At 48.9% G+C, this 23,539-nt stretch overlaps 1 protein-coding gene across 5 annotated transcripts in view; it reads left to right on the top strand.

Moving 5' to 3' along the window:
• LHFPL2 (LHFPL tetraspan subfamily member 2) overlaps positions 1–23,539 on the top strand; it is a 279,198-nt gene that overhangs the window by 109,580 nt on the left and 146,079 nt on the right. For 2 of the 5 annotated variants that reach the window (XM_081505985.1, XM_081505988.1), the window contains exon 2: positions 16,391–16,492. The gene's annotated coding sequence lies outside the window, so the exon portion shown is untranslated. Of the gene's footprint in view, positions 1–1,915; positions 2,326–16,390; positions 16,493–23,539 lie in introns of those variants that run through there. The other 3 variants (XM_081505987.1, XR_014058468.1, XM_081505986.1) reach the window with 3 other exon arrangements.

Genomic DNA, 23,539 nt, shown 5'->3' with positions numbered 1-23,539 from the left:
GTGGAGGACACACAGCGCTACGCCCCGTGCTCATTTGCTCTGCGTTCTTTCCCTTGAATTGGTTTGACCACGGGCTCTAACTCAGGAGGGGTGAATTCACCTCTTATTTGTAGATCTTGTGCTTGTCTTCCTAAGTCAGCAGCCTCAAACAACTCTCCTTCTAATCTCTTCATTAGTTTCCTCCACTGTTTTACAAAGTCCTATATTTATGTTTACTGTAACATTTGTTAGGAATGGAACATGGCTCTTGAGTTCTGCTGGGTTTTTTTTTTTTTTCTGGAATGGGTTACTCTTTTTGTTAGTGCTTTGGTTGCAATGTTATATAGCTTCTGAGTTGTTTGTTTCCAATCCTATTTTCCTCATAAGCCTTGTTATCTCTAGTTTCAAAAATGGGAAGAACACACACATTTTATAGAAGAAATGTGGTACTACACACTTCATTTTCAACAAAGATAAGTGGGATTTGGCTTGGGGAGAAGATGAAAGACAGCATTCCAGTTCTGGCAAGAGCATCAGCAACTCCCACCTTGCATACAGTATGGAACCTTGGGGCACCGTCAGGGAGGGTCTCCTTGCTTGTTGGAGTGCAAGGCTCCAAGGAGCGGATTGATGGATGGTTTGAATGGGAAAGTTTTTAAGTAATTCAGAATTTTCTGTGGCAAAGTGCCCCCTAGAGCTTCTACAACAGGAAGTAGCCTGCCCAAATGTGCTGTGAGCTCAGTAATGCCCGACTCTGTGCAACCCCGTGGACTGTTGCACAGGCTCCTCTGTTCATGGGGATTCTCCAGGTAAGAATACTGGAGGGGGTTGCCAGGCCCTCCTCCAGCGGATCTTCCCAACCCAGGGGTCGAACCTGTGACTTTTGTGCCTCCTGCATTGGCAGGCAGATTCTAGGGCCACCTGGGAAGCCCAAAGCGGTTTTCTAGAACCATTAACCTGTAGCTAGATGTGTGCATATGGATGCCAGTATAAAGAAGGCCACAGCAGGGAACCAGAGAGGAGACCACTGAAGCTATGAAGTCCCCAAACTGCAAGAATGAGGAAGGTGGCAGTGGTCTTGGAAAGGACACTAAAGGTGTCAATCAATGGGAGTGGCTGTTGGCCATGGAGGAGAGAGGCCCCCAATTGACTTCTAGGATCTGAGTACAGGCGACTAGTGGGTACCAATGACTCAGGTAAGAGGAGTTGACAGGAAAAAAAAGACAAGAAGGGTTTGCCTGGCTAAATGCTCCATGCTGACGTCAAAATCACAAGGAATCTTGTCACCTTAATTTCTGACCTGGGCTCTTTGCTCCCACTTTGGGGGCGTCAGTTCCTGAGTCCCCTCTCTGGACAAGGATGCCCTTCCAGACTATTAAACGGCCTTCGTAATTCACTCCGAAACCGTATTTTAAGTTCAGGGGAGGATGTTTCAGGATCTCAAGCAACCAATTTACATACATTCTTTGTGGCTGTTTGCACTGAGTTTCCTGTCTTAGAAACTTACAGGGCAAGGAAATTTACGCGCGGAGCCTCGACTCCGGGAGGGGAAGGCGAGGATGGGGTCCAGGCACCCCCACCCCACCCTCCGACTTTGGATCCTCCAGGATCAGCGCACGGACAACCTTCCCACCTGGGGAACTGCGCCGGGAGCCCCAAGGCCAGCCGTCTCACCCCCGACTCCGACTCCGCGGTTCCCCGCCTCCCCCGGCCGGGCGGAGCGCGCTCTCCCGACTCCGAAAGACGGTTTTCCGAAACCGCGCCGGGAGCTCCCCGGGCCCAGCTTGGGGGAACTCGCGCCGGACTCGGGGAGGCGCCGCCGCAGCCCGACGGGCGCAGGGACCGGCTCCCAGGCCCCCGAGCCTCCGCCCCTCCTCGCGGGGATCCCCTTGCGCCCACACCTCCGGGGCCCCGCGGGACACTCCGCCCCGGAGGCGGGGCCTCGGCCGTCCGCCCCGCCCCACGCCGGGAGAGCCCCGAGCCCGACCCCTCCCCGGACGCCGGCCGGGAGCAGCGCTCGGCGGCGATGGTGACTGGGCGGCGGCGTGGGGCCGGGCCCTGGGCAGGGAGGCTCGGCGGCCTCCTCCTTTCTCCGCCCCCGCCCCTCCGTCCCCTCCCAGCCTGCTAGCCCCGCTGCGGCCGAGGTCGGCGCTCTCGCCTCGCCGCCGCCTCCTCCCGCGCCCGGGACCCTCTCCCTCCCTCCCGCGCCCCCTCCTCCCGCCTCCTCCCTCCTCCCTTTGCCCTCCTCCTCCTCCTTCTTCCCCGCGCGCCCGGCGGGGCCGGAGAGACCGAGAGGTGGCTGCGGGGAGGCGTAACGGGGAGCCGGGGACGCCGAGCCGGGACCGGGTGAGTCGGAGCTGCGGGGCCGGCGTGCAGCCTCGGCCCGCGGGGCACCAGGCGCAGCGCCCACCGAGCCCGCGCGGAGGGCGGACTGGGGCCGGGGAGGTGCTGGCGGGACGGGTGCCGGACGCTGGGGAAGGAGGGAACGCCGCTTCGGCTCTGGCAGCCGCGACCGCCCGCCGCAGAAGTGGAAAAAAAGTTGTGCCTGGAAAGATGATTTGCCGGGAAGTCGGCGCGAGCCCAGCTTTCTCGCCGCCGCAGGCGTGCTTCGGCCGGCGCGCGGGTCCCGGGTGCAGCTGACTCCGGACTCGGCGCCCGGGGCCGCCCGGTGGTCGCCCGCGCGGGCCTAGCCTGCGGCGTTTGGGTCAAGCCGGCCGCAGACGTCAGCGGCTGCTCAGATCTGGGCTGCATTTTTGTGGGCAGCGCAGGGATCGGGGGTGCGGGCTGGAGGAGGGGGAGAGGTGGGCGTGGAGGGGGAAGACCACATCTGGGCGGGCTGGGTTGAGCTCAGGGGATGGGGTCAAGGACCGGGGGAGACTCGTACGGGTTTCTGGATGTTTTCAGGCACGAAATTGTGTGTGTGCGATTCCCCCTCTTTCATTCAGCGGTCTAGGTCCTTTGAATTCAGAAGGGAGAAAGCGTTTTCTTTCATCCTGTTCACCTTTTCTCTTGTTTCAGGAGGGTCATGAGTTTTATGAGAATCCTTCAGCTGGTTTCCTCAATGGGAGTAACTGAGAGGAAAGACGAAATCTCACCCCCCACCCCCATCCTCACTCCCACCCGGGTCATTTCCTGTATTTTGTGGATACTATGATCCTGTGCGTGCATCTAGATTGCCACCAGTGACCCACATATAAAAGTAGACCTTCAATTTGAAATCGCAAAGCGGCCTCTATAGACAAGTCTGTGTTGGAGCCAGAGCGGGCAGACGTATGGGGGGCGGGGGGCGGGGTGTGTTAGAGCCGGCCGCTGGGAGTTAAACCTGAGTAATCGAGTTGAGTTGCGAGAGACGTTTCTTGTCCGCACGTTGCTTTTTGCTTCACCCACTCGCCTGAGCGCTCCACCCGCGCCAGGTTTGAGCGATGACGGATGCTAATTACCTTGGTATTGCTCTTTCCCGGGTATTCCTGACTCTTTGCTACTGGTCCTCTTTAAAAAAACGACTTCTCCCTTGCAAATATAAGAGATAGGAAACACATGCTGATGGGTAGGGAGATGAAATGTTTTAAAGATAGGGAAAAGAAAGAAAAGCCAAAATTCTCATTTCGTTTTGCTATCATACTGTGATAGGCTTGTTATTAATCTTTGTCAGAGATCTGATTCTGAGAAAATAATGTTGGAGGAGTTTGAGATAATACCAGATAAAACCCAGTGTTACAATAATATTTTTCCTGAGTGGTCAGACAGAGGGCAGATCGTGTGGATTGTTGTGGTGTGTTTGCAAAGGGTGCAGCAAACATTTTACTCCAGGGAAAAAGACAGTGTGTGTTGCAGGATGGGAGTGGGGAGGGGAAATCGTTTATCTTCAGAGCAGTCCAATTAGGAAGAATAATTACACTGCAAATGAACATTCTTGAATCTAATATAATTTGTGTCATGATACACGAACCAGTAGTTTGTCTTTAGGAAGAAAAAAACGAATCTTTGTGGATTAGAACAAAACAAGTGCCTTCTGGAAAAAGTAGTATATGCTATTTATGCACACGGATGGGCCTCAGATGTGCGGATTGACTGACTAGAGGGATTTTACTGCAGGCAGTGTTTAGGAAGGGCAGGGAGGAAAAGTCCAAGGTAGGAGAAGATAGAAAATATATAGAAAACTACCCATTTTTAGTGCACAACATATACAGCTTCTCAACTTCTTTATTGGGCTTCCCAAGTGGCGCTAGTGGTAAAGAACAGGCTTGCCAATGCAGGAGACATAAGAGACACAGGTTCGATCCCTGGGTGGGGAAGATCCCCTGGAGGAGGAAGTGGCAACCACTCCAGTGTTATTGCCTGGAAAATCCCCATGGATTGAGGAGCCTGGCAGGCTACAGTCCGTAGGGTTGCAAAGAGTTGGACACAACTGAAACACACACACACTCACAAACACAACTTCTTTATTGCAAAGAATTGACAAAATAGGAGACCGAAATATAGGAGATACAGATTGGGACTATTGGGTTCCCAGAGGTGTCACTTACTACCGGAACCTGGGACAAGTTATTTGATTTCTCTCAGCGTTGATTTCTATGTCTGTGAAATGGTGATAAAGGTCAAGTCAAAGAATCACCTTGAAGTTTAACTGTGATTATGTACTTTTATATAGAATTTAGGGTGGTGCATCACACTGAGTAAGTGCTCCGAAAATGGTAATGGTGTTTGTCTAGTACTTCACATGCCCAGGAAAAAGCAGTGCCATTCAAAGAGCCAGGTTACCAGGGTGGTTGATGGCTGGCATCACTTGAGGCTGTCCCTGTGCCTCCAGCAGCCCACTGTCAGACACGTTTGATCTTTCTGGAACTTGTAGGCTTCATCCCCTTGGCCACTCAGGTCAGCCTTTGCTGGGACTCCAGTTGTGAGGAATATGTAGTGCAGGTTCCATGTGGGTCTGAGGACCTGAGACAGCTGTGGCCTGCAACTTCAGCCTTACTGCCCCTTTGCAAGGGCACCATCCCAGGTCCCACCAAAGTAAATATAGACATTTTATTTGAGGAAAAAAGTGGACATGGTGTCTCTCTTGGAAATTCTAAAACAATGTTTTACTCAGAGTTCATTGCTCTTAGAAAGATACAAATAGCAAACAAATACCTGATCTTAAGAATTTATTCCAAACAACACCTTCAAAGAATGTCTTGGGGTTAATAGTCCATTGCCCAGGTCTTCCTAAGGTTGTACCTGGTTGCCAAATCAACAAAAGACATTCTTAGCAAAACAGTAATTTTTGGAGCTGGGGAGCTATGCTGCATATTGCTTTTCTAATTTGGGGGGAGGGGGCATGCCGGTTTGCTCATTCATCCAGTCTTTTATCCAGTCATTCGGCAGATACCCACTAACCTCTCTGGTGGGCCAGGCTCTGTTCTGACGTCTGGTAACAGAAACCAGGAGCAGGCCTCTCCACTCACAGAGCGCTCATGCTGGTTGGAGAAGCAGACTCGGTGTGGGAAGGAGCTCCGTAGACGAGAGGAGCTCTCGTTTTGTTTCGAAGTGCCTGTGTTGGGAAAGCAGTGTGCTGGGCATGCTGGTCTTCCACAAGCCACCCAGCTTGGAGGGAGGTGATCTGGCTGGGGATGGCGGCTGTGGGCAGCTGGTCTTATGGGTCCTCTACAGGGAGAAGGAAGAAAAGGGGGCCTGTTTCTTTCTGTGCTTTATAATAAAGTATGTGTCTTATTTAAGTAGAATCACCAGCCAATATGCCAGGAGAACAAGTCGGGGTTTTACTCAGAAGTGAGACTTCACAGCCTTAGAAAGGCAAAGAAAGAATCAAAGGTTAGATCTGATCTGACCCAGGGAAAATAAAACCCAGATTGTGTTCAGGAGAAGCCTGGTCTGATACTTAAATAGTTGACTCTGTACTGGCAGGCGGGTTCTTTACCACTAGCACCACCTGGGAAGCTGATAGGAGGCAGGGCCGAGAGTAAAGGGAAGAGTGGATAGTTGGTCCCTCATGTACCTTCAAGGTTGTTTGTTTTCCCATTACTTTTAAGGTTGCAATAATACCTGGTACAATAAGAATGCATATGTCTGGAGTCTGAAAGCTTCAAATGGTACAAGGTCATCAGGGCACTGAGAGTAGTTGTTTGGACTCAAGGCAAAGTTGTGTGGGGAAGTCCCTGTGGGTGCTGGATCTTGGATGCTGAGCTGAGGAGTCTGAACTTCATCTTGAAAGCTGTATGGAAGATGGGGAATGAGCAGGTGAATTGACCTGTTGAAGCAGGTGATTGATGTGATCAGGCTGTGCTTTACAAGGAACTCTAGGTGGGCTCGATGGCAAGAGGCCAGGGCTGGGAATAGCAGGTGAGCTGGGGGGCTCGTGTAGGAATCCTGGTGGGACTTGGTGAGGGAAAGTGGGAGGGGCCTGGAGAGGTGGACCACACTGCCTTACTAAGGGCTGGGCTGTTAGTAAGAGGGAGCCCAGGATGACTGGGGTGGGACATGGCGCCTTTCACTGAGATGAGCAGCTATGGTGAGCCTCAGTTTGGGGAGATGGTGAGGAGTGAGTTCATTGACTCCACAGCTGAGCTGTGAGCCTTCTGGGGAGAGATGCCCACCAGAACATTGGATCCTCACATAGGGAAGAGAAGTCTGGAAGTGGAGATGAAAGATGGAGTTATTTTTACAGTAGTGGTCACTGGTTGACTGGCCTCTTGAGGTTTACTGAATAGTGTTCAGGGTGAGAGTAATCTGTGTCCTTGTAACTGAATTTTTCTCTTTCATCCTTTCAATTAGCCTGACAGGGGCTAATCAAGCCCCTAACTTTGGCCTTCAATGACCAGAGCCTTACTGGTGTTATTTTGCCGACTTGGTGAGATCTGTTTATGTTGTTTTGAACCGAGATAGTCTAGAGGAATGTACATAGGATGGCTCTGAACATATTTAATAGCTAGCATGTACAATTGATACATTTGATCACCTGCCACCCCCAGGACATCCGCATATTCCAGATAGACTGTGTTCTTCCCAGAATTCCTCGGTACAAACCCTGACCCCCATGGTGATGGTCTTTGGAGGGGGCATCTTGGGAAGGTAATTTGGTTTAGATGAAATCACGAGGGTGGAGCCCCTAGGATGGGATTAGTGTCCTTCTTAAGAAGAGAGAGTCTGCAGGGAACTCAAACAGGGGCTCTGTGACAGACTGGAAGGGTGGGGTGAGGAGGGAGATGGGAGGGAGGTTCGGGAGGCAGGGGGCATGAGTGTAACTATGGCTGATTCTTGTTGATGTCTGACAGAAAACCACAAGATTCTGTAAAGCAATTATCCTTCAATTAAAAAATTTAAAAATAAAGAAGAAAAGATAGTCTGGAACATACTCTTCCTACTGCAGTGGGACTGGTCATCTGCCAGGAGAAGAGTTTCTCTGGGAACCGAGTCTGTAGGCACCTTGAGAACTTGTATTGAATACTTGGAGAGCTATTGTTTCCATGTCTACCTGGGACAAGGCTTATCTGCCTCCTATTTTGAAGTTACCACGTGGCCCTAAGGGCTTCCTACATGGCTCTAGTGGTAAAGAACCTGCCTGCCAATGCAGGAGACTCAAGAGATGTGAGTTCGATCCCTGGGTTGGAAAGATTCTCTGGAGTAGGAAATAGCAACCCAGTCCAATATTCTTGCCTGGAATATTCCATAGAGGAGCCTGGCGGGCTACAGTCTATGGGGTCACAAAGAGTTGGACGTGACTTAGCACATACACAATATGGCCCTCAAGAGGCTGTTAATTTGAATTTCATTTCATTTGTGTAATAAACATACATGTGCAAAGTAGGGCCCAGTGAAGACCTGTTAAAGGGCAGGCATGCTATTTGATTTGTGTTTAGCTGTTACTCCTCTTACTGTTGTGGACTTAGGGTACAGTCAGTGGAATTATTAGTCATCGTCAGTCTGATGATTGACGTCATTCTGAAGGAGGTAGGCTAAAATTCTGATTATTTTGGACTCAGAGTTACAGATGACTATTTTCTTTATTTTTCTGTTTTTCAGATTTTTAAAAAATAGCATGCTACCTAAAAAAAACTAGAACAAAACAGTTGTTGGTGTTTTTTTCTGTTCTTTGCGCAAAACACTGTATCGGCAGTTTTGGCCACAGTGCTGCATACCTCCTTATGGCAGTGCTACATCCATGGTAAAGTCGGTCTCTGTCTTTACGAAGACTTGAAATTCCTATTTGTTGCAAATGTAGTTGTGGAGGAACATAACCAGGACTGAGTTCTGTGACCCAGGGCCAGAATGGGGCACCTTCCTCCCAACAGTAGGGAAGAACCCACTCCTTCCCATCGGTTCCCTTTGTATGTTTCATAAACATTGTGAAGTGTGATCTAAGAGGCATTTCACTTTTATATCTAAATGTGTCTGATCGATAGGTACCGAATTAAATACCTACCTATATATGTGTATAAATATACTGATGTGTGAGGTTTGGTGTTTTTTTGTTTTTTGTTTTTTTCTGTTTTCAGTTGTTTAGCAGAACTCAAGCCAGCAGTGAGATCTTAAATATCCCTTTAGCATCAACCTCCTCACATTCCCGGAAAATTAAAGGGATTGTCTTTCCTCTGCTGATTCTATTGTTCAGCATTTTCTTTCTTTCCACACTGTGCTGTGTTGTCAAGGGCACCTGAAGTTCAAGCTTCCTTTCTCCTGAGGTGGGCTGCTGTTGGGCTGAATTTCACAAGTCACTTTCCAGTTTGGAGACAGTTAGCCAGTTGTTTAAAGATTCCCATAACTGCATAGACAGTAGTCTCTTTTAATCTTCAGGTAAGCCATGCACGATGCACTTACTACTCCAGACAAATTTACCTTTGAAAATTTTATAACTTTTTTTCTCACCCCTAGGAATCACATTTTCTAAAACTAGGAAGAATATGCTGGCCAATCTGGCAAGTACAAACTTCCCAGTAAGCAGTGTTTTTGTGTGTATAAATGACTACCATTTGTATATGAAATAAGCACTTAAGGAAAACACTGTTCACAAGTTGAGAAACGATCTAAAATCACATCCATCTTTTTTTTTTTTAATGGCTACCTGTGTATTCCTGGGGCTTCCCTGGTGGCTCAGTCAGTAAAGAATCTGCCTACAGTGCAAGAGACCACGTGCAGTGCAGGAGACCTAGGTTCGATCCCTGGGTCGGGAGGATCCCCTGGAGGAGGGAATGGTAACCCACTCCAGTATTCTTGCCTGGAGAATCCCACAGAGGAGCCTGGCGGGCTATAGTCCATGGGGTTGCAAGAGTTGGACACTTACTGAGCAATGAAACCATCACACCATTCCTAGAAGATGATTCTACATAGGGCAGTATGTCTAAACAGATATTTACTCTGTCTGTTGCTCATCCATATAGTAGCCATTTTCAGGGCTTTTCTGTACTGGAAGCTCATAATTTACTGACCTATTTACTGATTCTGCACAGATCCATGCTGTAATGTGTACTCTGGGGTACCTGCTTACACAGGTGACTGTAGGTCTTTTGGGAGTCAAATCCTTTTGGTAAACAGGTTGCTTAGGTTGTCTTGTCTTGTTTTTTTTTTTTTTTTTTTTTTAATGTGCTTTTCCCAGTTTGTGCTTAGATCTGTAGTTCTTTTCTTGATTAGTAAAGAAAGGGTGGCATCAAATAGAGCTAAGCTGATATGAGGGATGTTTAAACTATAAGCCAAAGCCATAAAAAGCAGTAGTCAGGTACAGAGGCCAGCCACGCTGAGAAGTAAGAATCCAAGAGGTGGCAGTCAGGAAGAAGTGTGCAGGTGGTGTATACACGTGTGTGGACAGGTGGCCGGGCGTCAGTTGAGGATAGTACAGTCGCTATGCTACACAGGGACCACTGCTCCCCTTGATCTATGGGCCCTAAATATGTTAGCTTTCTTAGCTACTACATTAGTCAACAAAACCTGCATTAAAAAAAAAAAATCTTTTATTTATTGAGCTGCATCGAGTCTTTGTTGCAGCACGTTCCCTGACTAGGGATCGAACCTGGGCCTCCTGCGTTGGGAGTGTGGACTCTTAGCCACTGGACCCCCAGGGAAGTCCCCAAAACTTGCATTTTTTAAAAAAAATTTAAACCTTTTCAAATAAGAACTGTCATTAAGTTAGATTTCCCCTAGCCTCCATATGGGTACTTGCTTTTTAAAATCTTGACGGTAGGACTTCCCGTTTCTTCTTGTCAGCTTTCAGCTTTCTCATCCCGATGTGTATTGTTCAGCCTGCTTGATGGTCCTGGGCTCTCACCCGTCATCTGTCACGTCAGCCACCCCTATGAGCTGAGTGTCACTCCTCCATTCATTCTGCTTGCCAGCCATCCAAGATCTTTGTGTTCTTTTCTGACACTGCTCTGTTCAGCCTCTCCTAGCCCTTCTCCTCGTAGTAACCAGGGGCGCCTCAGCCTTTGTAGGTGGGCAGAGGGCTGGAGTCCGTGCCAAGATACAGAGGAAGCTAATCTGATTGTGACCTCAACCTCATTAATATCGTGCTGGGACCCAAAGAGCCCGCGTTCCACAGTGTTATTTGACTTTGAATTGTCTCTACTGACTTGCGGTCACAGGGTCCACGTTCCTGCCTCTTCAGGGAGGCAGACAGATGGAGGAGCCAGATGAGGATGTAGGAGACGGTCACTACTTACCACCTCCTTTTAACTCCCTAAGGTTGGACTTTGGATTGTCAGCTGTCCCTGGGCTCTGCTGACAGTGATCTGGCCCTGAGACAAAGCGAGTCTGACAAGACTTGAGTAAGGATTGTGAGGGAAGAAGGCCTCTCAGAGGCTGGAGCCGAAGTGGGTGGGTTAGCGAGCTGGGTATTCCCCAGGTGGGTGAGAATCCTCATGGAGGCCCTCTGCAGGCTTTAAAGCGGGGCTTCTCAAACTTGAATGGATGCAGGAAGAGCCTGGAATCTTGTTAAGGTGCAGATTCTGAGTAAGCAGGCGCAGGTGGGGCCTGGGATTCTGCATTGCTGTCGTGCTCCCGTCAGGCTGGTGCTGCTGGTCCTGTGGAGCAGGTTTGGAGGAGCAAGGCCTCATGTGAGGCTGGACCACGACGAAGGCTGCGGAACGGTCAGCTAGAGGCTGAGCCCTGTGAAGGCCCGAGCAGGCGGGCACGGTGGGTCCTGATTGAGAGCCTGATGGCTGCTCCTTGGGGCTGCTCTTTGCTGGGACTGCACTGAGGGCCCTCGGCCCTGTCACTGCCAGCGCGGTCTCCGACAGCCCCAGGCAGCTGTGCGGGGCTTGCCTTCCACCCTTAGGGTGGGAGGGAGGTCGTGGATGGTCTTCCAGGTGGAATATGGTTACGCTAAAGGGAGAGGGTGTGGTTTTGCTATGTTTTAATTAAATCGACTTCCTCATTACTTGATGATTATGTTCCATAATTTTAACTACATAAAGAAGGCTCTGACTTCCTCCAATTGAGCCTGCCTTTTCTCACAGACCTTATCACTTTTAATTTATATGACTACAATGTTGTAAAAAGTTACATATTGTTTCCTATGGAATGTTACTTGTGATACTCGCCTGGCCCTCTGCTTGGTACTCCCTGGACATGTTTCAGACCCCACCCTGGAGCTTTGAGTAGGTTGGTTTGGTACCGGTCCTGGGAATCTGAATTTTTTAAATAGACTCTCTAGATGGTTTTTATAATTGGGCAGGTTCTTGAAATCCCAGTTTCGAGAAGCATCAATTTGGAAACCTGTCTATCTGAGCTTGTGTTATCAGCCATGTCTGAGGGCCTCCCTTACCTGTTTTTTTCTTGGCCTCTCAGATACTTGGTTGTGACGGGCTGGCTTTTGTCCCATTGGACCCACTTCAGTTTTTATCTTGACACATGTTTTCATTCTTACAGTAGGACTCTTTCTAATCTTGGATGGAACCAAGTCAGAGAGTCCTTTGTCAACAGTGTAAGAGTCAGTTCTGAAGCAGTTATTTTTAGGAAGGTGTTACAGACACTGATTATTAAATGCTTTGGGACATTCTTGGAGATACAGGAATATGCACTGTGGGCTCCTACAGGGAGAGGAATGTCCTGAGGCCGACTTCTCCCACACTCTCCCCTGCTTGGGCTCAGACTGGAGATAATGTTAGCGAATTCCCTTCCTAAGTAAGCGCTGACCTGAAATGAATGGAGAAGGGTCCGTCATCCTCCACAGAATTTGGTTCTGACCTAGGAGAACTGACAGACTGAGGAGTTGGACTTTGCACATATTGTGTCAATGTTAACCTCCATTTCTACCAAAGCAGGGTCTGTCTTACCTCCACCGTAGGGGCAGGGTCAGCTTATGAAACAAATGAAGTGGGAAATGGTCAGTATGGTGGGATTGGAGGAGTGTGGAAGGGGCTCTGTTTCCAAAATCTAGAGTTCACTTACTGTAATACCTAGAATTTTACCATTAGAGGAATTTGGGTGAAATGGTTCTCTTTAAATGTCCTATTCAACATGTAAGCATCCATAGAACAGGTACTACATTGATTACTTAGGCCTTAACAGGAAGGGAAGTGAATTGAAAGTCACTCAGTCATGTCTGACTCTTTGCAACCCCTTGGAATTCTCCAGGCCAGGATACTGGAGTGGGTAGCTGGTCCCTCCTCCAGGGGCTCTTCCTGACCCAGGGATCGACCCCGGATCTCCCACATTGCAGGCAGATTCTTTACCAGCTGAGCCACCAGGGAAGCCCTTAACAAGAATAGTTTCATAAAATGCCAGTGAAGATAAGGGTGTGAAGAGAGTGGATTCTGACGGGGTGGACTCACACGGGGTGCTGTGTGAGCGGAGCAGGGCTGGGGCAGGGCCATCAAGGACGACTGGAGGCACCATGCAGGGCAGCTCAGGTGTCCGGAGGAGCCCAGGACACCTGGGAGGGCTCTAGGCAGAAGTCATTCTCCCTCAACTTGTGTGTAATAGGGGCTTCACTGTCTCTGCACCTGGCACCCTTCTTTGTATCTAATGTGGCCATTTCGCATATTCCTGACCAGTTGTAATGAAAGTCAGATGATCCGGATAGGAAAGTTAAGATTAAACACTGTAATTGAGCTTGAGATTATGTTACACTTTCCCCCCAGTCTATTAAATTTTGAGAGAGACATTCAGGAAATGATCCAGGCTCTGTACCTGCTTATCAGGAGAACTTGGCCAGCAGCAGAAACCTTCCTTCCCCTCTGAGGGCCATTTCCCAGTCAGTTTTGAGGAGGGCTTGACTCTTCAGAGACCCCATGCCACCTGGAACGTGCTTTAGGGTATAGTCTCTCTCTCTCATATCTGCAAACGATATTTACAGCTCCTGGCTGCCTAAAAGAAACTCTGAACCCAGCCCTTCTGTTGCCCAGCTGAAGCTTGTCTGAGTGGTTCAGATTTTCAGAACAGTGTGGAGATGGCAGGGAGAGTCTTTTTGCCACACTGCTTGACCAGTAGAGAAATTACAAGTGTTGTTACATGCCAGGGACCAGACTCTGGGAACTTTTACGAAGACTGACCCACTCTCCCACCCACAGCCATTTCCTGACCCTGCTACCCCCAGAGTCCCTTTCATGTCCTCAATTTGCGTTCATTGCCCCAAATTTTAAGATTCACAAGATGGTCCTCTGTGTTCTTGGGCAGGAGCTCAAAAACACACACAAATGAAGTTTTTCTTATCAAAAATAAAATGCCTTGGTCTGCAAGAGATGACGGTTTACAGGTGCCCAGGAAAGATGGGAACACAGCCTGTGAATGTGAGGAAGCACTGAGAACCGTGTGCAGCCTCTCCCAACCGTTAGTTGCTCTGTGGCCTGGGCAAGTCATTTCACTTGTTTGGGTGAGAGGAGGTGAGGGGATGAATCCAGGCCTGAAATTCTTGTTCTAGTTGAATCTGTATGTTTGTGTCATTTATTTAATGTGCACTTAGTTGGCTACTTACAGAGCTTTACAGTCTTGGCAGGGAGATGGCGAAACAGTCGTTGTCTTCAGCGTGGCTGGCAGCATGTAGAGGACAGAATGAATAGGCACATGGGACACGTGAAAGGTCCTGCCAGGTGCGGGCACCCGGTGGGCAGAGGCAAGTGAGGAGGTTGTCTCTCCCTGCCATCTCCACACTGTTCTGAAAATCTGAACCACTCAGACAAGCTTCAGCTGGGCACCAGAGTTTCTTTTAGGCAGCCAGGAGCTGTAAATATTGTTTGCAGATATAAGAGAGAGAGACTATACCCTAAAGCACATTCCAGGTGGCACGGGGTCTCTGAAGAGTTAAGCTCTCCTCAAAACTGACTGGGAAATGGCCCTCAGTGGGGCAGGAAGGTTTCTGCTCTCCAAGTGAACCTGGAGAGTTGGAGTGTGCAGACGTGGGGTGCAGACCCCAGGGAAGGCAGTGGGGATTTCTGCAGCGTTCCTTGTGTGCTGGGCGTGTGGGGTCTTCACTGGCCCCCAGACCGCACTGAGTTCCTTGGCCTGTTACAAGGCCCTGCAGCTTAGCCCCCTCTCTGTGGCCTTGGCCAGAGGGGCACCCCCCAGCAGCTGAGTGTAACTAAAGTGGCAGCATGTCTCCATGGTCTTGGTAGGCATGAACATTGTTTTTATGTCTCGGACCCCATTTTCCAGCCTTTTATGAAGAAAAGTAAGGGCTATAGAAACAAAAGGAAGCATGTGAGAATCTGCTTGGTCTTTACAGAAACATGTTTTGTTTTGTTTTGTTTTGTTTTGGTGGGGAGGGGTAAATTTTTTTTCTTTCTTATAGAGAAGATAGATATTCAAAGAGAAAGGCAACGAATGGATCCCTTTTCAGCCTGGAATGGCTTCTGGCCCTGGGAGCTCTGTAACCACAGAGTTTGTTCCATGCTCCAGAAAGAAACTTGACCCTTCGATAAAACCACGGGAGCTTCACTGTTGCTTTTCTGGAGTGGTCAGAGTCTGTGTCTGGAGGCTGCAGGAGAAACTTGTAGCTGGGGTTTCCTTTGCCTGAAACAAACAAGGGCAGCAGAAGAGGGTGGGGCATTTCTTAGGGAAGTGGAGTTCTCCCAAAGCACCCTGTTCCACCCAGAGGTGGGCCTGCGTACTCCTCCCGGTGGTCCACAGGGCTAGGAACAGTTCTAAGCATCAATAAAACCCACTTGTATATTTCCCTTTAAGCATAAATGGACATCACAGGCCCTGCAGAGGGCAAGGCCTTGCACATGCTGGCGCTGTTGAGGTACCAGGCCGGGCTAGCTCTGTCCCCTGTCCTCTGGCCCCTGGTACTGGCACTGTCCCTGTCTTAGTGCTTGCTGCCTTGGGCAGAGCATCAGAATCACCTGGAGCCTGGTTACAACCCACAGGGGCTGGGCCCCACTCCCCGAGATGCGGAGTCTCTAGGTCTGGGGTCGGCCGAGAGTTGGCTTTTCCAACATGTCCCCAGGTAATACCAGAGCCACTGGTCTAAGGACACATGTCAAGAACCACTGTGACACCAGGCGTCCCTCTATTTCCTGGAGGGTGTGTTGGGACAGGCGGACTGTTCCTGGAGGGGCGCCTGCCGGGGTGGAATCACCTAACGCTGGAGGCGGCTGTAACTCAGAACCAGTGGTTCATTGGTTCATGGCGGGAGCCCTAGCCCTGTCCTCTTACCCCAAGGCCTTCTCTCCTGGTCGGCTCCACAGCAGACCAGGGATGTGGCATTCCTTGCCTCCTTCCAGTTCCTTCTCTCTGATGTTGCAGAAAGCTTTCTGGACCATGCCACTCTCCTACAGGAGATCCTTCATGGGCTGCCCATTGGCCTTAAGAGCAAGTCCAAACTCTCTTAAAATGACCTCCAGTCTCCCCCTTGGGCTCTGAAATACTCCTTGCGCTTGTGAACTCACTAGGTTCTTCTTGCTTCCTGGGCACCTCTTTTGCTGTTTGCTCTGCCTGGTATGCTGCAGTCTGGTCAACTCTTACTTATCAGACCTCAGCTTAGCCATCACCTGCTCTGGGGAGTGCCTTTCGACCTCTCTGGGATCAGCAGCTGCCTCTGCAAAGTCTCCACGTCATCTCCTATTTTCCTCACTTCAGCTCCTCTCAGCTGCATCAAGATCGTGATTACTGCCCATTTACTTCCCTGTCTCTGTGGACTGTCAGCTCCCTGAGGGCAGGAAACCCGTGACATGGTCATTCATGTGACTCCAGGCTTGGCATGGTGCCCAGGCATTGAAGACCTTCTAGATCATTCTGTGAGATAGCCCTGGCAGGGGAGGAAACCAAGACACAACTGGGTTAGCGCCTGGCTTACTGTTACCCTCCCGCTGAGTTAAACACCAGGATTCTCACCCACTTCTCTGACCCAACCCCTTGGCCGAGTGACAGTCAGGTTTTCTGCTCTGAGACCAAGGAGCCTTAGGCAGGATCTGTGGGTCTTTACTGGGACTGTTCAAGGACTGGCTATTCCAAGGTAACAAAAAGGCCCTCTCCTGTTGTTTTTCAGGGAACCTGGGAAGCACACTAGAGTTCACAGCTGGCCTGTGGTTTTTATATCCCATCAGGGACCACTCTCTTCATACCCTTATCTTCGCTCCTCCCCATACAGGTAAGGGGTTGTTTCATTTTCTGGCTGCTTGTGGGAAAACTTGAGCCATGCCATGCACTCTGATAACCACCGCATGCATTAAAAAGAAAACCCTTAAATATTTAAGGCAGCTCCTCTAAGAAAGGTATGAAGTGGTCACCTGCCCCATTGAGTTATCCGATGACAATGTTCACTGACCTGCCTGGCTTTCTCCTGGGCGTTGCTGGCCACCCAGTACTCTTTGCTGGGCACCCTTCTCCTCTCCCTTTGAGTTGGTAGTTTAGAATTCCTTTTCCTCGTTTAAAACTCAGCCCACATTCCGCTTGTTTTTACAAACTGTCTGAAGGAGAGGGTATTCGGAGCACAGTCCTTTCCAGCGGAACGCCTCGCTGCCTCCACTCACACAACCCACAGCATGAGCCTGTGGGGAGCTCTACTTTGCTTGTTTGAACACATCTTTTCCTCTGGTCTGTGAGTTCTTTTTGCTACCATTTCCTGTGGTTCCTGGCATGGAACAGACTTCCGGTGAATGAGTGAGTGTTCGTCTGAGAAGAAAAAATTGCCCTAATAAGCAAACCTGAGGCCCCAGCACCAAAAGATGATACAGTATTCCTAAGCCAGTGAACTGAGGTGTAGAGTGCCTTTTTGGATTCATTACATGGCTGTTTGCTCACATTACCATGGGTAATTGAGAATTTGTCATAATATGTTAAGTCGGCAGGAGTTCAGATTCTTACCCCTGTTGAAAAGGATAAGAAGTCAGGGGTTTTTGTGTCATTGTCATTAAGGTGTTAACTGACAGCCTGGGGTCCTGAGCCGCCAGCCCCCTTGGCTGCCTGGGAAGAGACACCTGTCCTGTCCACCAGCCCCTGGGAGCCCTGGGTAGCCTCGGGACTGAACCTGTAACTGATTTTATGGGCAGTAATGGAGCAAACAATAGATTTGACCAATCTACAACTCAGAGGAAATAAAACTATTTCTAAAGTACAGTTTAAATAATTTTGATAAAAAGTTTTCAATCCTGCATTTCCATGTCCCCCTTAGTTCGCTGGGACCTTTGAGAGACACACCGATTGCCTGGAGGGGATTTTCCTTCATCCTGTTGGTTGGGAGTAGCAACCCCATGGGCAGTGACTCACCTGCATCTGGAGCGAGAATGGGGCCTGGGTCCTTTCAGGAACTGACCAGGGGCTGAGTTCAGAGAAGCTAGGGTGCAGCTGGGGCGGGGGGAACTTAAACCTGACCAAAGACCACTCTCATGCATGTCTCGAGTGTTGGCTCCTGCCTTCTTATCCTGCCACTGCATGAACACTGCTCATTGTCCAGTCTTTCCAGTTGCTTTGTTTGGGTGTGTGCAGCATGAACACAAGGAGGATGAAGTTGTCTTCTGGTTCCTGTGTGTGCTTTCCACAGCTTAGGAGAGGTACGGGCCAACTAGTCCCATGCAGGAAAGCACGGTTTCTTCCACCTAGTGCTGAGCCCCATCCATATACAGCTGCCTGCGGGAGAGATTAGTGAAAGGCAAAGCAGTGCAGGGAATTGGACTCTCACCCGTTCATCTTCAAGGTTCCTAGGTCTTAAATAGAGAGAGGGGTTCAACTTGCCCAGGGATCTCTCATCTCCATGGACTCCAGCTTGTCTATCATAACTTGAAAGATAAGTGAAGAAACTAATTACAGTTTAAAAGCCCAGATGTTAAAAATAAAAGCCAAGTGTTAAAATATGAGTGAGTGTTAGCTTATTAGTAGGTTTTGGAATTTGAGATATTATCAACTGTTTTGTGTTGCACTCTGCCTGCAGAAGCTGAGTGCAAGGTGGTGTGTGCTGTGGGCTTCATGCTGCCAAACACATGGGGAGTGCTTATCAGTTTACAGTAATAGCCACTCGCTGAGTTTCATGGAGGTCTCTGATTCTCAGAGTGCTCCCTGTTTCCTGGTAACAATTCTAATTTGGCTAGAAAAACAAGTGAGGCAGGTCAAGTCGTCAGGTAACTGAATGCACTGGTGTGTGTTCAGGCATGCTTCACGAGAGCTCTCCCATTGAATCTTTTTTTGAGGGGGGTGGGGGGGCTGTGTCGCATGTGGGGTCCTAGTTCCCCAGCCAGGGATTGATCCCGTACTGCCCTGCAGTGGAAGCGCAGGGTCTTAACCGCTGGACCACCAGAGAAGTCCCTCTCACTGAATCTTCACAACTCTACATCATCGTAATTTGAAAGTCCAAGAAGTGATCGAGTTCCTCAATTTCCTTAGAGTGTCTGAACTTTATGTTTCTTTCAATTTAGTGTTTACTGTTGGTCAAGTTTTGCTGACGACTGCTCATGCCCCAGCAGCAGTAGAAATTGTGTATCAGGACACGTGTGTGCATGTGTCTTTGATGTAGCTGTTTTGGAGCTTGGCCTTGATCCAAAAACACTGTCCAGAGTGGGCCCCTTGTATCCAGAGCAGACATTTGGGAGCAGTCAGAGCAAAGGCAACTAGCGGACACAGCAACTGATCTGCTGGCCCCGGACTCCACTGTTGTGGACTATGACCAGTGAGTTCCTTTACTGCTGAAGTAAATGTGAACCCAGACCACTGCTGCTGACAGACCCACTCACACATTGGCATGTCCTCCTTTGGGTGTCTGGTGTTTCTAGGTGAAGCCTTTAGCTTCAGGTGAGCCTTTATCTTATCTTTTTCTTAAGAACCAAAAATTTCTAAGATTATTGTTTAAGTTTCATTGTAAATCTACAGCCAAGTTTTGACATCTCTGGGCAAGAGTTTGCTTTTTTCCCACTTCCAGTATATAATTGATGCATAATTTGGGAACCACTTTTTACTCTGATCAGGTCGCTTGTCAGCTGTGATTTGTTGGCCGGTTTTATCTACCATGGGAATTCTGTTACTGATGTGAAAAGAAACTTATAAGTACATGTTTCCCAGGAGACGTTGGTTTTAAAAGGGCTGGAGATGTTGTTCTGATCACTCGCATGTCCTCCTCAGTCATGAAATGACTGTTTTCTGTTTCTTAGAGACTTTTTACAACTATGGATCTGAGTTGGAAGGAGGCCTTCCCATCAGTTCAGTTCAGTTCAGTTCAGTCAGTTAGTCGAGTCCGACTCTTGGCGACCCCATGGATTGTAGCACGCCAGGCCTCCCTGTCCATCACCAACTCCTGAAGCATGCTCAAACTCATGTCCATTGAATCGGTGATGCCATCCAACCATCTCATCCTCTGTCGTCCCCTTCTCCTCCTGTCTTCAATCTTTCCCAGCATCAGGGTCTTTACTAGTGAGTCAGTTCTTCCCATCAGGTGGCCAAAGTATTGGAGTTTCAGATTCAGCATCAGTCCTTCCAATGAATATTCAGGTTTGATTTCCTTTAGGGTGGACTGGTTGGATCTCCTTGCAGTCCAAGGGACTCTCAAGAGTCTTCTCCAACACCACAGTTCAAAAGCATCAATTCTTCTGTGCTCAGCTTTCCTTATAGTTCAACTCTCACATCCATACATGACTACTGGAAAAACCATAGCTTTGACTAGACGGACCTTTGTTGGTAAAATAATGTCTCTGCTTTTTAATATGCTGTTTAGGTTGGTCATAGCTTTTCTTCCAAGGAGCGAGCGTCTTTTAATTTCATGGTTGCAGTCACTATCTGCAGTGATTTTGGAGCCCAAAAAATTAAAGTCTGTCGCCGTTTCCACTGTTTCCCCATCTATTTGCCGTGAAGTGATGGGACCGGATGCCATGATCTTAGTTTTCTGAATGTTGAGTTTTAAGCCAGCTTTTTCATTCTCCTCTTTCACTTTCAACAAGAGGCTCTTTAGTTTTTCACTTCTGTCATAAGGGTGGTGTCATCTGCATATCTGAGGTTATTGATATTTCTCATGTCAGTCTTGATTCCAGCTTGTGCTTCATCCAGCCTGGCATTTCGCATGATGTACTCTGCATATAAGTTAAATAAGCAGAGTGACAATATACAGCCTTGACATACTCCTTTCCTGATTTGAAACCAGTCTGTTGTTCCAATGTCTTTGACCTGCATACGGATTTCTCAAGAGGCAGGTCAGGTGGTCTGGTATTCCCATCTCTTTAAGAATTTTCCACAGTTTGTTGTGATCCACACAAAGGCTTTGGTGTAGTCAATAAAGCAGAAGTAGATGTTTTCCTGGAACTCTCTTACTTTCTTGATGATCCAGCGGATGTTGGCAATTTGATCTCTGGTTCCTCTCGCTTTTCTAAATCCAGCTTGAACATCTGGAAGTTCATGGTTCATGTACTGGTGAAGCCTGGGTTGGAGAATTTTGAGCATTACTTTGCTAGTGTGTGAGATGAGTACAGTTGTGTGGTAGTTTGAACATTCTTTGGCATTGCCTTTCTTTGGAATTGGAATGAAAACTGACCTTTTCCAGAGTTCCAAAGAATAGCAAGGAGAGATAAGAAAGCCTTCCTCAGTGATCAATGCAAAGAAACAGAGGAAAACAATAGAATGAGAAAGACTAGAGATCCCTTCAAGAACATTTCATGCAAAGATAGGCACAGTAAAGGACAGAAATGGTATGGGCCTAACAGAAGAAGAAGATATTAAGAAGAGGTGGCAAGAATACACAGAACTATACAAAAAAGATCTTCATGACCCAGATAACCATGATGCTGGGATCACTCACCTGGAGCCAGACATCCTGGAATGCAAAGTCAAGTGGGCCTTAGGAAGCATCACCACAAACAAAGCCTTCGCATAACTGGGTAATAAAAGCAACTTTTCCAGAGAGGCAAAAGAGAGTGAAAAAGTTTTCAGCATTTTAAATGATTCTTCTTCTCTGCAGCAGTCCCCAACTTTTTTGGCCCCAGGGACCAGTTTCACGGAAGACACTTTTCCCATGGACTGGGGACTGGGGGTGGGGTGGGTTTCAGGATGATTCAGGCACGTTACATTTACTGTGCACTTTATTTCTCTTATTACATCAGCTCCTTCGCAGATCATCAGGCATTATATCCCAGAGGTTGGGGACCCCTGCTACAGAGCATTTTTAGATGGAGCGGTTTCTGAGGCTTTCGTAATTCTCTTCTCTGAGGTTCCTTCTTTAAAGCTAAAGGAAGCCTTGATTGGCTGCCTTTACACCAAAGACATGGATGCTGCTCTTTCCTCTCCTTTATTTCCTGGTGGGCAAGCCCTGCTGCTCACCTCGCCCATGTTTTTATCTGCCTGCGTGGGGTTGCTGCAGAGAAGTGCTTCTACCCTTTATGGCTACAATCTGAAAAAGAAAACAAACAGCCAAAGCTCCATGAGTCCCAGCAGGCTGGTGGAAACCATTCTCATCCTCCTTGTTCCTGGGTTCAAAGTGCACTTCGCATTTTATGGAGGCGATCGGCCCTCCCACAGTGCTTGTTTGAGCAGGCCTGCCTTTGAGCCTGGTGGACAATTAACCGCACTGACCTCCTCTCACTTTAACCTTTCTGGCCAGGTTGCCCTTCCTGCTCTAGTGAGAAGCGGCTGCTGCCCCTTTGAGTGGAGCACCAGGCAGGGGTGGGGAAACATTTGATCCTCTTCAAAGGGGATGTCTCTGAAGCATGAAGATTGAACTGATTGTGACCCCACCGGATGGGGGAAACAGAAGCGCCCTCTGGAGAACTGGCTGGGAGGAGGAAGCCATCAATTACTAATCCCGTTGGCCGATGGGGTCTTCAGGGTCTCGTGTCTGTTTAAAAGAGAGAGAATCAGGGTTGAAGGTAATAAAATAGGCCTTAAATTAGAGGAGCAGGGGATCATTTTTATCTCATTTTGTGGTTGTTACTGAGGGATAAAAGGCAGAGGAGATAATTTCATTAACCCCTTTGAGATCTCTATCACGGGGCGATGGCACTTGAGTTTGGAGCCTCACAGGGGCTGGCCAGTTCCCTCCTGGTAAACACAGAGCCCAATTTCCATAGCACCGGGGAGCCTTGAGGAAGCCCAGTGACCATTTAGGGCACCGTGGTCAGGAACAGTTTTTCCTGCTGCAAGTGAGCGTTAGTGACTTCAGCTGATACAGGGCCCAGTGGACCACTTGACCCACCACTGAGGCCTGTGGTATTCACACTGAAAATACAGACATCTGTCCAACAAGAGAGCTTGTTCAGAGCTGGGATGGTGTCTTTAACTCTGAGGAAGGCTTGTCAGTTCTCTGTTGTCGAGGTCACTGCTTCGGAGCATGGCAGTCCTGGAGTTCCCACGAGCTGAGCAGTGTTCAGGTGCTGGGGGGCGAGCGGCACAGCAAGGCTGTGCCTTCTATTTGATGGGCCCTAGAGGCTGCAGCTCCAATACTTTGGGCAGCTGATGCGAGCTACCAACTCATTGGAAAAGACCCTGATGCTGGGAAGGATTGAGGAGAAGGGGACGACAGAGGACGAGATGGCTGGATAGCATCACCGACTCAATGGACATAAACTTGGGTAAACTCTGGGAGATGGTGAGGGACAGGGAAGCCTGGCATGCTGCAGTCCACGGGGTCGCAAAGAGTTGGATGAGACTGAGCGACTGAACAACAACAACAAATTCTGTTCATGGTGTCCTTGCATTTCTGTTGCTTCATAAAGGCCTTGCTGGGCAGGCAGGGATTTCTGTCCATGTTTCCAGAGACAGGAGCGAGGCAGGGAGGGGATGTATGATTTACCTCCATCTCTGGCAGGGAAGTGCAGGATCTGGGGTTCTGGCCCTGGACCTCAGGCATTCAGATTAAGCCCTCTCTGACGGTAATGAGAAGAAACAGAGGGAAGAGGAGGAGGGGGTGAATTATGCAACTTTGATTCCAACAGAGGGGAGCGAAAAGTGTGATGATCAATAGATAGTTCTCTGCACCAGCTGCCGGCAGGCACCGTTCTCCAGGGCAGCCTGGCTTCTTTCTGAGGGTGAGCACAGGTGGGCAGGGCAGAGAGGCTGGAGGGGGTGGGATGGGAAGGTTTTTTGTATGAAACAGTCCTAAGTAAAGTGTCAGTAACATCTGGAGAGCCTGTGCCTGTGATCAGAGAGGCTACGACACCCATTGTTAGCACCACTGATTCTGGCTAATTTATTTCTGGGGCACAGCCTTTTCTGAGGGCTTCCCAGGTAG

This window comes from Giraffa tippelskirchi, chromosome 7 (assembly GCF_054371585.1).
Source record: "Giraffa tippelskirchi isolate mGirTip1 chromosome 7, T2T-mGirTip1v1.2.pri, whole genome shotgun sequence".
Taxonomy (NCBI): Eukaryota; Metazoa; Chordata; class Mammalia; order Artiodactyla; family Giraffidae; genus Giraffa; species Giraffa tippelskirchi.
Note: the sequence above shows the minus strand (reverse complement) of the source record. Positions and strands in the feature narration are given on the sequence as shown.